Source organism: Sturnira hondurensis, unplaced genomic scaffold (genome assembly GCF_014824575.4).
Source record: "Sturnira hondurensis isolate 20B ecotype Veracruz unplaced genomic scaffold, ASM1482457v3 Scaffold0019428, whole genome shotgun sequence".
NCBI lineage: Eukaryota > Metazoa > Chordata > Mammalia > Chiroptera > Phyllostomidae > Sturnira > Sturnira hondurensis.
Genome location: NW_028092059.1, coordinates 6602925 through 6620473, shown reverse-complemented (window position 1 = coordinate 6620473; position 17549 = coordinate 6602925). Strand labels below are relative to the sequence as shown.

The 17549-nt window shown below is 37.3% G+C and overlaps 1 non-coding gene across 1 annotated transcript; it reads left to right on the top strand.

Annotated features, from left to right (window-relative positions):
• The first annotated feature begins 4123 nt into the window (after positions 1-4123).
• On the top strand, positions 4124-4230 carry LOC118974462 (U6 spliceosomal RNA). Its single transcript, XR_005063908.1, has one exon. It is a non-coding gene; the product is annotated as a U6 spliceosomal RNA (small nuclear RNA).
• Positions 4231-17549: the final 13319 nt, after the last annotated feature.

Genomic DNA, 17549 nt, shown 5'->3' with positions numbered 1-17549 from the left:
CACAATGGAAGTTGCCAGCCATGGTGGCACCAGCACATTAAAATACACATCCAACAATTTCTGCCTGGTTAATTGGAAATATGTCTGTCTTCTAGGTAGCTAATGCATTTGAGAATAAATGGCATGACAGTGCTCGTTCTCTTGGCTCGATCCAAGGTTTTCCCCACTCCATCCAACTCCTTAGCACGTGGACCCAACCAGAGTAATGCATGCCAAGAGACAGGGTTTCTAAAAGTGAGCGCAAAGAGCAGGACACACATTTTGCTCCGTTTGCAAAACCGTAACCCTGGCGTTCACAGATTTAAAATGGAGGTGTCCGGTTCGGACAAAGTCAGTTATTTTAACAAAATTTCTGACAGTGATACACAGATAGGGAAAAGGCAAAAGAAAAACATCCTGTTGATTGCATAGCTAATAGAAACACACACTGACTCAGGGAATAAACAAGTCACTCTATATTTGGAACTTATCAGATACCATTAATCATTTGTTAAGAATTATACACATCAGGTCCAAATATTCTCTCTTGGCTATTGTTTCCTTCCTTTTCCTCTCTGTTGGTCTTCAAGAAAATCCAGTTTATCTATAACCATTAAGATAGCCTTACAGCAAGATCCAGAAACCTAAATGTGTTCCTCATAAATCATAAACTTCTCTCTCCCAAACAAGGAGGCTGCACTTGCCACAAGTAAATAAATGCCAGATTAGATGTCGGTGGAAAATTCAGAAAAGTCACACAAGGCTACTGTATACATTTTAAGCAAAGAAGAAAAAGGATTTTTTTCCAAATATATTTCACAGAACTAGTAAAAATTTTAACTTAAAACTTTGTAACCATAATTAATCCATGGTGCAGAATAAGAGATAACATTCTAAAAACTTACAGAATTTACAAAAGAAATTTTCATCTGAAGACCTATCTCAATTTAACAAATACACTAATAGGAAAAACTTGTGAAGAATAAATATTGATTTTAAGATGGAAATAACAAATTTGGCTCAAACACAATTTTCAAGTTAAATGCTAGGAAATTTTGCATTCCAAATCTGCATGCACCAAGTGCCATCCAGTGTAGTTTGAAGATAGTTATGTGCCCGAGTAGTAGTTCTACTTTGGGTTTTCCTGGAAGGAGTGCTCAGCGTCTCCCTTATATTCCAAACAACTACAGATGTTTTTATTCACTGTTTGGTTAAACAATGTTTTCTGTCCTGCAAGTGTTCACAAAAATGGTTGGATTTTTTAAAACAAATTGGTGCATTAAGGAAGCATGGCTACATGAAGAATGATTAGAACTAAATTAATTAATTAAGTATTTACACCTGAGATCAATGTACGTTTTCACAGATATATAGAATTGAATCTAAGCTACAAAACACTTTTACAGAAATGTTGGCAAGGATGTGTTGCATACAAATTTCATTTTTGGTGCATAGCAAATAATCAATATCCTAGAAACATGAACGCATTTGAGATTACAATTTTTAAATCCATGCTATTTTAAGGTTTCTCTTTATTAAATTCTTTATGGTTCAGTTAAGGCAACACTGCAAAAAATTAAATCATCAATAATACTGTCGGCACTAAGTAGTATTCCTGAAAACTGCTGAATTTATTCCTTTTGTGTCAGCTTTTCCTTCTCTATAAACTACTCAGCTATAAACCCGGTGCATGGAGGACTTCTGAGTTACAAAATGCTAAGAATCTGTCTTATGTGTTCCAATAAATTAAACGATAATCACCTTGTCTCAGCATGTAAAATTTTTCAATCTGCAGTTCCCAATCTGTGGTTAGAGCACGCTGTTTTCCCATTTGTAGACAGTAAATATGACACTGAAGCCTGTGCAGGATTTCTCAGTAACTAGGGGCCCTGAGCTCAGGGCTCCTGGCAAATTAGATCAAACGCCTTGGACTCTAGAGCAAGTCTGTGTGCTAGTGGCCCTGCTGAGAGGATAAAAATACCAGCAGGAAGAAGGTTGCATTTATTTTAGTTTTAAAGATGCTCCCTCTGTATGTACCCTGTTTCATCTGAATGAGTTGTGCTATACAGGAAGCCATCATAGACATGAAAATTGCTGTCTTTTGGTGGGTTATTCTCTACCTTGGGAAGTGCAGGGAAAATATGACAAAAGGAAAGGATAATTATACTGTTAATGAAGATGGAACAAGAAAGTGTTTCTGCAAAATTAAATGGTAGTTTCTTCATCAGGGAGTACAGAGTTGACATCAAAGTAATGATGCCTTGTCTTTCTTCTAGGCTGGAGCATTCTGGCCAGGGTGAGACATTCAAAAGAGTGACTAAACTGGTATATAACATTGATGTCACTATGAATTTTAAAAGTTATTAGTATAAAGTTTTATGACTGGTTATGGGTTATTAGTTGTGTTTTTTTGCTTTTTAAATCAAGATGCAAATGGCTGTTTCTTCTAATTATTAAAGTAATCCATGAGTTCTATAAAAAATTCAGTTTGAACAAACCAAAACAAATCTCACTGCCAATAAACAAGCATTAATAATAGAGTCATAGCCGTGGCTGGCATAGCTCAGTGGATTGAGCGCGGGCCTGTGAACCAAAGGGTTGTGGTTCAATTCCCAGTTAGGGCACATGCCTGGGTTGCAGGCCAGTTCCCAGCAGGGGACACATGAAAGGCAACCATACATTGATATTTCTCTCCCTCTCTCTTTCCCTTCCCCTCTAAAGATAAATAAATAAAATCTTTACAAAAAATAGAGTCCTATTTTCTTGTGTATGTGTATTTTGTGCATGGGCACACATAAAAAATAGAGCAGGACTGTACACATGACTTTGTAATATAATAGTTTTTATTAAACATAATAACATAGTATGACCTTTCTTCTATATTGAATATATACAAATATGTAATTCAATCTCCCAGTGATATGCATTTATAACTTCCAATTTTTAATTAAACAATGCTGCAATGAACATTCTCATGTTATTTGCTTTGTATATTAGTCCTGTCATTTCTTTAAAAATATTGCTAGCAGTGAAAGTTCTGGGTCAGCTGGTATGTACATTTTCCAGACTTGCAGTAAATGTTGCCAAATTGCTTTTCAGAAAATTTGCAATGTTTTTTATTCCTGAGAGCTTTTTATTTTATTTTATTTGTTTATTATTTTCTTGTTGTTCAATTACAGTTGTCTACATTTACCCCCTACCACTCACCTCCACTCCAGCCAAATCTACTTCCCTCTTTTGCTTCCACCACCCCCTACCTTGGTTTTATCCATGTGTCCTTTGTAGTTGTTCCTGAAAACCCTACCCCCATTATTCCTTCCCACTTCCCCTCTGGTTACTGTCAGATTGTTCTTAATTTCAGTGTCTCTGGTTATATTTTGCTTGCTTTTCCCTTTTGCTGATTAGGTTCCACTTATAGGTGAGATCATATGGCACTTGTCTTTCACCACCTGGCCCAATATTGCACAGTTTCTAAGTGGAGAAGATATTGAGGATTCAGATTGTCCATCTCCAGAGCATGTGCTAATCACTGCTAGCCTGGGCTGCCTCTCAGCACACAGTACTTGCACAGCATTAAGTACTAGGTGCAGACTTAACTGATAGACAGGTATGGCCCCACTATATGGTTTGGGGGGGTGAAATAAATGCCACACAGGCCCCCATGCTGACTACAGAGAAATAATCCATACAGCCTGAATTGTGGAAGCCACAGCATTCAAAATGTCTCTTCTAGAGAATAGGTACCAAAGAATATTAATGGAGACATGTGAGCTTCAATTCAATCAAAATGCAACTTTTTAATGCTGAAAACTCAGTACATGAAAATAAATTATTAAATATTACTTGTCCTTTTAGGTCTTTCAGCTTCCTGGAGTTACAATTCTTTTAATTCCCCAGAGAAATGTTTCAAGCTTTTATCCACAAGCTATGAAAAGTCCAGGGGTTCAATATTTCTTAGGAATTCTCAGGAGTTTGTGTTCTCCTGATTATCTCTTGTTCCAAATTCCTTATCCTGACTCATCTGCCACAACTGTTCCCCTGCCATTGACCTTTCCCCAAAAACTGTAGATAAGCCTCATGTGAAAAATCACCTATCACTGAGGGTTGGGTATAAGTGAGGGGAAAGAAAGAAAATGTAAAGTTAGTGCTCACTTCAGCAGCACATACACTAACATTGGATTGATAAAGAGAAGATTAGCATGGCCCTGGCACCATGATGACATAAAAATTTGTGAAGCACTTCATAATTTTAAAGATCTACACAGACCAAAAGTGAAGCCATGAGAAAAAAGTATTCCAAGCAAACAGATCTGAAAAAAAAGCTGGAGTAGCAATATTTATATCAGACAGAATAGTTTTTAAAACAAAGGCCATACAAAAGAAACAAAAGAGGACACTATATAATACCCAAGGGAAGAATCCATCGAGATGATATAACTGTTGTAAACATATATGCAATTAATATAGGAGCACCCAAATATATAAGGGAAACCTTGGAGGAATTAAAGAAAGATATAGACAACACACTATCCCAGGGGATTTTAACATCCCACTTTCAACAATGAGTAGATCTTTCAAGCAAAGAATCAACAAGGATATTGTGGCATTGACAACACTCTAGATCAAATGTCTTGATATACACAGAACCTTTCACCCCAAAAAGTAAAATACACATTTTTTTCAAATGCACATGGAACATTTTCAAAGATAGACAACATGGTAGGTCACAAAACAAGCCTCAACAAATTCAAGAAAATTGAAATCATATCAAGCATCTTCTCAGATTACAATGGCTTGAAACTAGAAACCAACCTCAAGGAAAAAACTCAAAACATTCAAATTTATGGAGGTTGAATAACATGTTCTTAAATAACGAATGGGTTAACAATAAGATCAAGGATGAAATTGAAAAGTTTCTAGAAACGGAGAAAAACAGACAACAGCTCAAAATCTATGGGACACAGCAAGGGATGTCCTGAGAGGGAAGTGGAGAGCAATACAGACCTACCTGAAAAAGATAGAAAAATCTCAAACGACCTAACCCTACATCAACAAGAGCTAGAGGAACAACCACCATCAAAGCTCAGAGCAAGTAGAAGGAAGGAAATAATCAAGATCAGAGCAGAACTAAATGACACAAAGATGAAAAGAACAATTTAAAGGATGAATAGATCCAGAATTTTGTTCTTTGAAAAGGTATACATAATTGATAAGCCTTTAACCAGACTCATCAAGAAAAAAAGGGAGGACTCAAATAAATAAAATGAGAAATGAAAGAGGAGAAATTACAACTGATGCCACAGAAACACAAAGAATTTTAAGAAATTACTATGAAAAACTATATGCCATGAAATTTTACAACCTGGAAAACATAGACAAATTTCTAGAAATATATAATCTTCCAAAACTGAATCAAAAGAAGAATCAGAAACCATGAAAAAAAAACAATAACAATTAGTTAAACAATAACATTAGTGATATTGAAGTAGTAATCAAAAAACTCCTGGTACATAAAATCCTCGGACCAGACAGCTTCACAGGTAAATTTTATCAAACATTTAGGGAAGAGCTAATTCCTATCCTTCTCAAACTATCCCAAAAAATTCAAGAAACTGAAAGATTCCCAAACTTTTTAATGCCTGTATTGTCCTAATTCCAAAACCAAGTAAAGACACAACAAAGAAAGAAAACTATAGGCCAATATTGCTGATGAACATAGATGCTAAAATCCTCAACAAAATATTGGCAAACAGGATCCAGCAATATGTTAAAAAGATCATGCATCATGATTAAGTGAGATTCATCCCAGGGATGCAAGGATAGTATAATATTCACAAATCAATAAATGTAATGTACCACATAAACAAAATGAAAGATAAAAATCACATGATCCCATCAATAGACACAGAAAAAGCATTTGATAAAATACGGCATCATATATGTTAAAAACATTCAGCAAAGTGGGAATAAAAGGAGCATACCACAACATGATAAAGGCCATATATGAGAAACTTACAGCCAAACTCCACAGGCAAACACTGAAAGCTTTCTCTCTAAGATCAGGAAAAAGAAAAGGGTATCCACTTCTACCACTTTTATTCAACATAGTATTGGAAGTTCTAGCCACAGTGGTCAAAAAAGTAACAAAAATAAAAAGCATCCAAATTATAAAGGAGGAAGTAAAACTGTCATTATTTTCAGAAAACATAATAGTATACATAGAAAACCTTATATGCTACACAAAGAGACTACTCGACCTAATAAGTGAATTTGGCAAAATAGAGAGATACAAAGTCCATATTCAGAAATTGAAGGCATTTTTGTACACCAATAATGAAATACCAGAAAAAGAAACTAGGAGGAAAAACCTCATTTCCTTAGCAACAGGAAAAATAAAGTACCTAGGAATCAATTTAACTAAGGAGGTAAAAGACCTATACTCAGAAAACTACAAAACACTGAAGAAGGAAATTAGGGAAGACACAAACAAATGGAAGCATATACTGTGTCATGGATTGGAAGAATCAACATCATTAAAATGTCCACACTACCCAAAACAATCTATAGAGTCAACACAATCCCTATCAAAATACCAATGACACATTTCACAAATTTAGAACAAATATTTCAAAAATGTATATCAAATCAAAAATGACCTCAAAGAGCTACAGCAATCTTTAGAAAGAAGAACAGTCTAGGAGGGATCACAATACTTGATTTCAAACTATACTACAAGGCCGCTGTAATCAAATAGTCTAGTACAGGCATAAGAACAGATGCCTAGATTCATGGAACAGAATAGAGAGCCTAGAAACAAACCCAAGTCTCTATGGTCAATTAATATCTGACAAAGGGGGCAGAAGCATACAATGGAATAAAAATAGCCTCTTCAGCAAATGGTGCTGAGAGATCTGAAATGGTACAGGCAAAAAAAAAAAAAATGAATCTAGACCACCAACTTACCACACACCAGAATAAACTCAAAATGGATAAAAGACAAATATAAGCCATGATGCCATAAAAGTCCTACAGGAGAACAGAAGCAGTGAATTTCAGATGTCCCACACAGCAATGTTTTCACTGATAGATACTCTAGGGTAGAGTAAATAAAGGAAGGAATAAACAAATGGAACTATAACAAATTAAAAAGCTTCTGCACAACTAAAGAAAACATAGGCAAAATAAAAAGGGAACCAATCATATGGAAAACATATTTGCCAATGATACCTTGGATAAGATTTTGATCTCCAAAGTATATAAAGAGCTCATTAACTCAATGACAGGAAAACAAACAATCCAATAAAAAAAATGGGCAAAGGACCTGAACAGACACTTCTCCAAGGAGGACATACAGAGGGCTCATAGGCATATGAAAGGATGCTCAACATCACTAGCCATCAGTGAGATGCAGATTAAAACACACTGAAATACCACTTCATACTTGTCAGAATGGCCATCATTAACAAGTCAAAAAACAAGTGCTGGCACCATTGTGGAGAAAAGTGAACTATAATACACTGTTGGTGGGAATGCAGACTGGTGCGGCCACTGTGGAAAACAGTAGGGAATTTCCTCAAAAAAATCAAAATGGGCTGCCTTTTGATCCAGCAATTTCACTGCTGGTATTATACACTAAGAATCCTGAATCACCAATTCAAAAGAACCTATGCGCCCCAATGTTCATAGCAGTGTTATTCGCAATAGCGAAGTGCAGGAAGCAGCCTAAGTGCCCATCAGTAAATAAGTGGATCAAAAAGTTGCGGTACATATACACCGTGAAATACTAGGCAGCAAAAAGAAAAAAGGAGCTTCTACCCTTCCCGACAGCATGGATGGAACTGGAGAGTATAATGGTAAGTGAAATGAGTCAGGTGGTGAAAGACAAGCACCATATGATCTCACCTATAACATGAACCTAATGAATACAAACAAACAATGAGCAAAATAGAACCAGAGGCATGGAAACAAGGAACAAACTGACAGTGACCAGAGGAAAGGGGAGATGGGGATAAGGGAAGAAAGAAGGGGAAAGGCCTAGTTAAAGAACATTTATAAATTACCCATAAACATGGACAACAGGGTGGGGATTGACTGTGGGAGAAAATAGACAGGAGGAGGTTAAGAATAGTGTAGGAAATGTAGAAGCCAAAGAACTTTTTTGGGTAACCAACGGACATGAAATAAGGTGGGCAGGGAGGAATGCAGGTGGGAGCAGGTGTGCAGGGTAGAGGAGAATAAATGGGGGAAATGGAACAATTGTAATAGCATACTCAATAAAATATATTTTAAAAAAATAGTTCCCTTCCAAAGAATTCCATCTTTCTGAAGTAACTGCCTTAAAATACAGCCATCTCTTAAAAAATTACTTTTGTCTCCTTTACAAAAATACTTTGAGGAGATAGTATTCAAATTATAGGAAAACATTTTTTCATCTGGATTATTTAATAAATAATATTTCTATTGTCCTTAGCTGTTTACAGACCATCATGCAGCTAAAGCCAAAATAAAAGATTGTATCACCTGTCATTGGGATATTAATCTGGGAGGAAGATGAACACTCTGACATGTAATTCAATGAAAGAATAAGTTTCTATAAGTCATTCCTCTATTGATGTTTATGACAAAAGGCTATAAATTGGTGGTTTAGAGTTCAGGCTGTATTTTTTACTAAATAAATAGTAGCTAAGACCTATCTAACTCCTACTGTGGGTGAAAGATGGTAACAATTATATTGGCTTGAATTCAAGGTGCTGGCAGTGGGGGATTATATGGTGTAGGAGAGAGGAGAGAGGAAAATTAGTTTACTTCTACTCATGACCCTAGATCATTATAGTCTTTGATAGTTGCTAATTTTTCATCTGTACTCCTTTCCTAGCTCCCTCCCCTGCCCACCTCTTCCCTCAAGCAGGCCCCTCCCATTTTCTTTTCTCTGTCACCAGCCAGCCTTTAAATGTGCTCAAGAGAAATTACCTCCTTTACTCAAAACCCCATTCTCTCCTTGTGGACAGCTTCAGCTAAGTGTCAGGAATAACTGAATTTTCATTGAGATTATAGGAAAAGCATTTTCATCTGAATTACTTAACAATTTTCTACTGTCCTCAGATATTTATAGACCATTGTGTATCTGAAGCTAATCCAAGGTCAGGACAATGGTTAGAAAGGAATGGGCCCTGAAACTCCAATGACATATCTGGATCCATGCACGTAACGAACTTGAAATTCCAGAGTCTCTTGAACCCTCTGGACTTGTAGAAGTGGATCACTTCTCCTTTCGCAAGGCTAGTACTTCTCCTTGGGCTGAAGATAGTAGAAATGCCTCTGCCTCACAAGACAACCAGGGTAAGACGTGTTATTTTACCCATCCCCCAAATTAAGATTTACTCACTTTTCTCATTGTCACTGGAACCATAACTCGAGGTCATGTCAAAATATAACCAAGTTGGGGCCATGCTGGGCCTGCTAAGGGAGAAAAGAGATAATGTGCTGAAGAAACTGCAGGGCCTAGTTAGTATATGCCAGCTGGAGCTAGAAAAGTCTATATGGGACTGGATCCTGAAGGTGTTGGGTCAGTGTGGGTGAGTGGTACAAAATATAAAGTTGGATAAGGAAGATTTTATCACTAAGGGGACACCCTCCTATACTATGGCTTTCAACATCCAAGAACCCCGCCCCCCCCCCCCCCAGGAAATCAGGATAACATGCTGTTGAAATAGTTCTTAGAAGCTTGGAGAAAGAGATAGCCCATACTACGAAAAACGGGAACTTCAGAGCTGCTGCAGTGGATGGTAGAGCAAACAAAGCAAATGGCTCAGAGAAATGGGCGTAGTTACTGGATATTCTATGTAAGGCCTGAAAACAAATCAGCTGGCTATATTCCATCAGAGATCTGAGGGGACATCCGAAAGGTATAAGAAACACATTTTAAGAAGGATATTGGCATCCTTGAGAAGTTTACTGTTGACTCATTGCAGGAGATGCTCTTACAGAACTGGGTTCCATAACAGCAATATGAATTGTAGCAGGAATTTCCACTGCTGTCCCTGGAGATGTTGAGAGATTATTGATGCCTGGCTCACACCCCGGACATTGTGATTTAAGTAGAACATGTGATTTAAGCTGGGCATGAACATTTTTAAAAGCTTACCAGTGATCCTAATATGTAGCAGTATTTGAGAAACATTGGATTATTAGATATTCAATAATAAAGATGAAGTACCAGTACATGACCATTGTAATCAAAGCGAGAACAACTATCATGATGGGCAGCAAGACGGCAGTAGTTTCCAAAGTGGCCTTCACCAGAGAGAGCTACGGATGTGATTAGTACCACAAGCCATTCCCAGGGGCAGGATGCATGGTCAGTTAACAAGGGCACTGCTTGAACAAAGAAAAATTGAGTTTTGATGCATAAGAAACAGAGGGCAGCCAGCCTAATAAAAAATCATGACTCCTTACCCAGTTTCTGAATCTGAGTCAGTTTTCAGGCCCAGAACACACTGACTCAAAGAGAGGCTATGTCTTTAAGTAGAAGAACCATGGATCACCGTATTAGCCTCAATCCTTCCTCTAGGGACATATGGTTATTGATTTGGGTAACCATTCACAAGGGGCCAGGGAACACTAAGACATTTTAAGACCTGCTGGACAGAATTCTTACTGACTTTGATATCTAGAGACTAGCAACAGAAATTATAAGATATAATTTATCTTACTACATTATAGTACAGAAATGCACTACAGAAATTATAAGATAAACCCTACTAGGATTTAGGGCCCAACATATGAGAAGTTTTTTAGAGTCCAGTGGTCTGTCTAGTATATCTAATCCAATAAAAAAGACAAAATATTTCATGTCATTCTTTCCATTGCTAAGAAGGAAGTAAAATATCTTGCAGGCTATTTTGACTTCTAAAGGTAGAATATTTTCTACTGTGGATGGCTCTATTCATTTATTAAGTGGAATGAAAGACTGAAAGCTTTGGTTGGGATGTGGAACAGAACAGGGCCCTGCAAGGTGTCCCTGAATGCAATGCAAGCAGCCCCCTTCATCCAATCCAGCAGAAACCAAGATATTAGAATTATCTCTGGCATCTCACTCACTTTGGGGGGTTACAATGCCAAAATGGGAAACCAAGAATAGTATCTATGGAACAAATTGAGTTTGACAGGAAAGGGGAACCTGCCTCCGAGTTTTTTCTTCTATCATGGCTATTATCTGAAACGCCATGCAGGTTGTAAAATCTCTACCCTACCACAATATTTTTCTGTAAGGCTTTGAGTCCTGGGTCTAGACATACCCCAGAGGTTAACTTTACATTCAGACTTCTACAGGTGTGAGTGTCCTTCCTTCTTTCCTCCCTTACTTCCTTCTTTTTTCTAAGAAACAGCCAACAAGATTTTTAAAATTACACTTAAGATAATCAGCCCACTAGTTATATTTGATAACAAATCACCACTCAATTTATTGAAATTGAAAGTTAGCTGGATTCTGTACATAAGAGATACTCATATGAAAAAATTCAAAGGCAGAATTAAACCACATAAGTGTGTATTTCAGTGGATTTCTCTACTGGATTCCATTAAAACATTCTCATTAATATCTCACAATAAGTGTGCTCATGGAAAGTCTAAACTTGCATTTTTCTAAGAGTAATTCTGAAAGGTTGAGTATGAAGTAAATATTCTCTTTTGAGATAGAGGCACAGTTCAAACAGGAAGGAGATTGAAAAGAGGATTAAGGTGAGGAAATAAAAGGGAATGGCTTAAAAGACTCTTCCAGTGAGAACGGTTTCATGCAACCAAGAGAAAAAGGAGGTTAAATGGATTAAGGTGCAGTTCACAGGTCTGATTGCACCCAACTGTGAGCCAGATATTTCTAACATATAATTACCCTTGAATTCTCTTTTCTGAGAACCACTGCTTAAGAAGACAGGCAAGTGGAAAAGCCATCAAGGGGCTACAACCAGAACACTGGGAACTTAAGTAACTACTGGCTGTTTAAATAACTGCTACTCAGCTCTGCCAATTTGTTTCCTGGAGACATCTGGGCTGTCTGGCACTATTAAATGCCCTCTTTCCCCAGCCTTAAAAGCAAATGTCACCAATCCTCTGGGTATCTACTTCACTACTTCAACCCACTTTCCCCCTCTGCCCTTGCTCTAAGTGTATGAGAAAGAAATTTTCCTGGATCCCCATCCCCTGGAGACCTTCACACCACCCCTTGGTGCTCAATGGAAAATAGGGCAGTATTCGGTTGGTGCTTGTAAGCCATTTGCCAAGCCTTGGCCAATGGGAGATTTCATAAACCAAGTGTTTCTTAGATTAGGGCAGCCTTAGCAACATCAAATATGACTGATAAACCATAACCAGGCAATTTCTCAGAGCTCTCTGCAGGATTCCATTTCATCAATCACTTGCTAAACATGAGCTGCTTTAGCCACTGAGCCAGGTGCACGGTATATATATATTTAAAAGGAAGAACAGAACCTGCATTCACAAGGTTCAGTCTGTTTAAGACAAAGACCTACTGGAAGAACAGGAAAGAGCAGTATGTGATGTTTAGAGACTGGGGTTTTGGATGAGGCAGACCAGGGTTCAAAACCCTGCTCTGCCATTTACTTGCTATAGAACCTTGTCAAATTCCTTAACTGTTTGGATCCTCAGCTCCCTAATCTGTCAAATAAGGGTGATGCTCCTAAAATATTTTAAAGAATTAAATAGAACAAAATAAAGAGCTTAGCACCGTGCTTGGCATGTCGAACACAATAAATGTCAGCTACTATTATAATTATTTAGGATAAGGGTAGATAAGCACTGACGGAGACAATGGCAAAGACATTTTTGTATAATGTGCTAAAATACACAAGACTAAAGTCATCTGGGGTATAGCCAGGGAATATTATCATTATTCAGACTCATTCCCTCTTATATGCTATCTACGTTATCACTTTTATCACTGGTTGAGATCCCAACAATTGCAAAGAAGCAGAGAGGAAGTAAAGTATCCCCATGTCCTGCACCCACCCTGGACAGGAGCATCTTCTGTGCACCTGCAAGTGACAGGTGTGAGTTCGGGAAATCACAGCAGAGTGAGAAAGTGGGGGTCCCACATGTGAGCCAAACAGGTGTCCTCACCTTGGCTTAATTTTAATCTTATCCTAATCTGTAAACTGAATTTCTATTGAAATGGGAAAATTATGTTATCCCCAAGAGGTAAAGTATTTTCATTTTAATGATTATCTTTTTTTGTACATGCACTCTGTTTTAACTTAAAGTATTAGCAACTCATTAATTAATGTCTTGGGCGTATTTTGGTAGAACCCCCAACACACTTAAAATCACACCCCAGGACTATTGCCTCTTGGACCTACATCCTGTCCATGTTGACAAGCCCCGAATACTTCCAATTATCATATATTAAGAAATTACCAAGTATATTTATTTTTTGGAAAATTGAATACTGCCAGGAATAATGAGATAATGTAGGAAATGCAGTTCTAATATGTCAGTGGTTGGTCAGTCAGTGAACATTTTATTAGTTGTTCACAGGATACATGGTCCTTATATTAACTACTATAATTTGAGAAAGATGCATTGTAACAAAAGAAATTTAGTCCAATCTAGATAACATACTCCAGCAGGATTAAATACAATAAAAGATAATTTTTCTCTGAAAAAATAAGATATGTATGAGTGTTTTTTTAAAAATTTAGGTCTAGTACCTTAATATTAAAAGGAAAGTTTTTCTTTAAGGCTTCGAAGCATTTGCTGGAAAATGATTATTTGATTTAGCAATTGCTTCAGACAGTCAACTATGATGTATGCCTTGAAAAAAGAGCCCCATGTCCAGACCATAACCTTTAAGAGATGAGAGGAATAATCTAAACCCGTAACAGCACTGACTGCTATGCCCAAAAGTATAAATATTCCTGTCTTTGACTGGCATTTAGCATTATAAGTGAAGAATGATGTCCCTTATTACAGCAAGGAAAGAATCATGAATTCAGTTTACATGAAGATTTTCTAGGTCCTTGCGTCAATCATTTCATAAAATTATTGATTAAAAGAAATAGAAAAGGAGTGGAATGGCATAAATAATAGAAAAACATTGAAAACCTGCACACACTTAGTATTTTGAGCTTATGAGGCAGATCTCAATTCAAATTTAACCTTCAAACATAAATGTCAGGAAATGTACCATCATTTTACTGAGCAACCAAGGTCAATCAATTACTTCCATCTACTTAGTACACAATTAGACACCCATATGGAAAATACGAAAACCTAGAATTCATATACTGGTTTCTGTTTTTTATTTACATATTAAATGCATCTGAATATTAAAATGAGGACATATTATGAGCGTACGGCTTGAAGAATTGTCACAAAGTGAACATACGAAGTGGAAGCAGGGGAAATGATCAATCCCCAGAAGCCTCCCATGTGTCCCCTCTGAGTCAGTAATACTTCCTCCCTCTTCAAAGGTAGTAGTGATATGTTTCTACCAGATTAATTTTGTCACTCTATGAACTTGGGCATACATTGAATAAAACAGTATATATGATTTTATGCTTGGTGTTCACTGCTAAAAGTATAGCTTATTAAAAGCATCCATTGTATATATTAACACATCAATATATCCATTTATTTATATTGCTGAAAAAATCAACTTATAAATGTATAAAATGTGAATTACTCTCGATAGACATTTGGATTGTTTATACTTAGGGATATCACACAAATAATTTTGCTATGGATATACTTGTACATGTTTTTGATAAATATGTGCATGCATTTCTGCAAAAGACATTCCAAAAGAAGGGCTGGGTATGAGCATATTTAACATTAGTAAATGATGACAAGGAGTCTTCCCAAGTAGGTAACCAAATTACATTCCCATCAGCAATAAATGAGAGTTCTCATTGCTCTACCCCTTCAAAACACTTGGAAAGCTCAGTCTGTTTAATTTTTAGACACTCTCCTAGGTAGGTACTTATAACACCACGGAGGTAAGTTTTTCTGTCCCTGCTGACTAATGAAGTTTGAGGGTTTTACAAATACTTAAAGTGATTTGAATGTCTTCTTTAAGATATTCAAGTTTCTTATCTATTTTATATTGAAGTATCTACCTTATTGATTTGAAGAAAGTTTATATATTCTACTTTTAATAATTTATTATTAAGTTTTTTTATTGATTATGCTATTACAGCTTTCCCAACTTCCCCTCTTGATCCCCCTCCACCCTGTACCCCTCAACCTTGCAGTGTTCCCCCCTCTTATTTCATGTGCATGGGTTGTACATATATGTTTTTTGAGTTCTTTGTTCCTCTATCATTTTCATATCTCCCTGTTTTATGACTACTAATTATGCTCCTTCTTCCCTGTACATTTCCCTCCCATTCCTCCCTTCCCCCTCCACACTGAAATCCCACCATGTGATGTCCAATTCTCTGATTCTATTCCTGTTCTAGTTATTTGCTTAGTTTTTATTTTCATCATTTTTCTTTTCTTTTAGGTTCATTTGTTGATAGTTGTGAGTTTGTTGTCATTTTATTGTTCATATTTTTATCTTCTTTTTCTTAGATAAGTCCCTTTAACATTTCATATAATAATGGCTTGGTGATGATAAACTCCTTTAACCTGACCTTATCTGGGAAGTGCTTTATTTGTCCTTCCATTCTAAATGATAGCTTTGCTAGATAGAGCAATCTTGGATGTAGGTCCTTGCCTTTCGTGACTTTGAATACTTCTTTCTAGCCCCTTCTTGCCTGCAAGGTTTGTTTTTTTTTTTTTGAGAAATCAGCTAATAATCTCATGGGAACTCCTTTGTAGGTAACTCTCTTCTTTTGCTTGCTCCTTTTAAGATTCTCTCCTTATCTTTAATCTTGGGTAACTTGGGTAATTAAGATGTGCCTTGGTGTGTTCCACCTTGGGTCCACCTTCTTTGGGACTCTGAGCTTCCTGGACTTCTTGGAAGTCTATTTCTTTTGCCAGATTGGGGAAGTTCTCCTTCATTACTTTTTCAAGTAAGTTTTCCATTTCTTGCTCTTCTTCTTCTCCTTCTGACACCCTTATGATTCAGGTGTTGAAACATTTAAAGATGTCCTGGAGGTTCCTAAGCCTCTCCTCATTTTTCAAATTCTTGTTTCTTCATTCTGTTGTGGTTGAATGTTTATTTTTTTTCTTCTGCTCCAAACCATTTATTTGAGTCCTGATTTCCTTCCTGTCACTGTTAATTTCCTGTAGATTTTTCTTTATTTCACATAATGCAACCTTCATTGCTGTCTGGGTCTTTTTTATGCTCTTGAAGTACCCAGTGAGTACCTGGAGTATCTTGATAACCAGTGTTTTGGACTGTGCATCCAATAGGTTGGCTGTGTCTTCATCACTTAATTGTATTTTTTCTGGAGATTTGAACTGTTCTTTCATTTGGCCACTTTTTTTTTGTCTTGGTGCTCCTGTTATGAAGTAAGGGGCCGCACTTTAGGTGTTCACCAGGGTGGGGCAACCCACGTCACTGCGTTGTGACACTTTATGTTGGGGAGAGGTCCAAGAGGGAACAGTGCTGCTTGCTCTCCTCTCTGCCAGTTTTCAGTCACTTCCCCTGCTACCCACAAGCAAAGTGAGCCCCCTTTTTTTCTCTTTTTCCAATTTTTTATTTAATTATTTTTCAAGTACAGTTTTCTGTCTATTGCTCCCATCCCATCCCACTCCTGTGCTTCCCACTCCCTCCCATTTCCACCCTTCTCAGTTGTTGTCCATGTATCCTTTATATACGTTCCTCTAAATCCCTCCCCTATTTCCCCTGAAATTCCCTCCCCTCTCCCCTCTGGTCACTGTCAGCCTGTTTTCTATTTCAGTGTCTTTGGTTATATTTTGCTTGCTTGTTTGTTTTGTTGTTTAGCTTCCTGTTAAAGGTGAGATCATATGGTATTTGTCCTTCAACACCTGGCTTATTTCACTCAGCATAATGCTTTTCAGTTGCATCCACAATGTTGCAAAAGGTAGGAGCTCCTTCTTTCTTTCTGCGGCATAGAATTCCATTGTGTATATGTACCATAGTTTTTGGATCCATTCATTTACTGACAGGCACCTAGGTTGCTTCCAACTCTTGGCTGTTGTAAATTGTGCTGCTATGAACATTGGTGTGCATAGGTTCTTTTGAATTGGTGTTTTAGGGTTCTTAGGATACAATCCTAGCAGTGGAATTGCTGGGTCAAAAGACAAGTCCAATTTTAGTTTTCTGAGAAAATTCCATACTGTTTTCCATAATGGTTGTACCAGTCTGCAATCCCACCAACAGTGGACCAGAGTCGCAAAGTGGGCCCTTCTGATGCTGATTCCCATGTGGGTGGGCTTGTGTACATTCTAGGACCCTGCGGGTCTCTCCAATAAACTCTCCTGTGAGTCTGGGAGTTTCTCCTGGTGCCTCAACACCCACAGGTGTTTTCAGTCAGAGGTTTGAGGCTTTATTTCTTTTCCCTTGTTGGGACCCTGGGTTGTACTGTCTGTCCTGCTCTCCAGTTGTTCCTCCCAGTTTTTCTGCATGTGAATGTGGGACCACCTGGTCC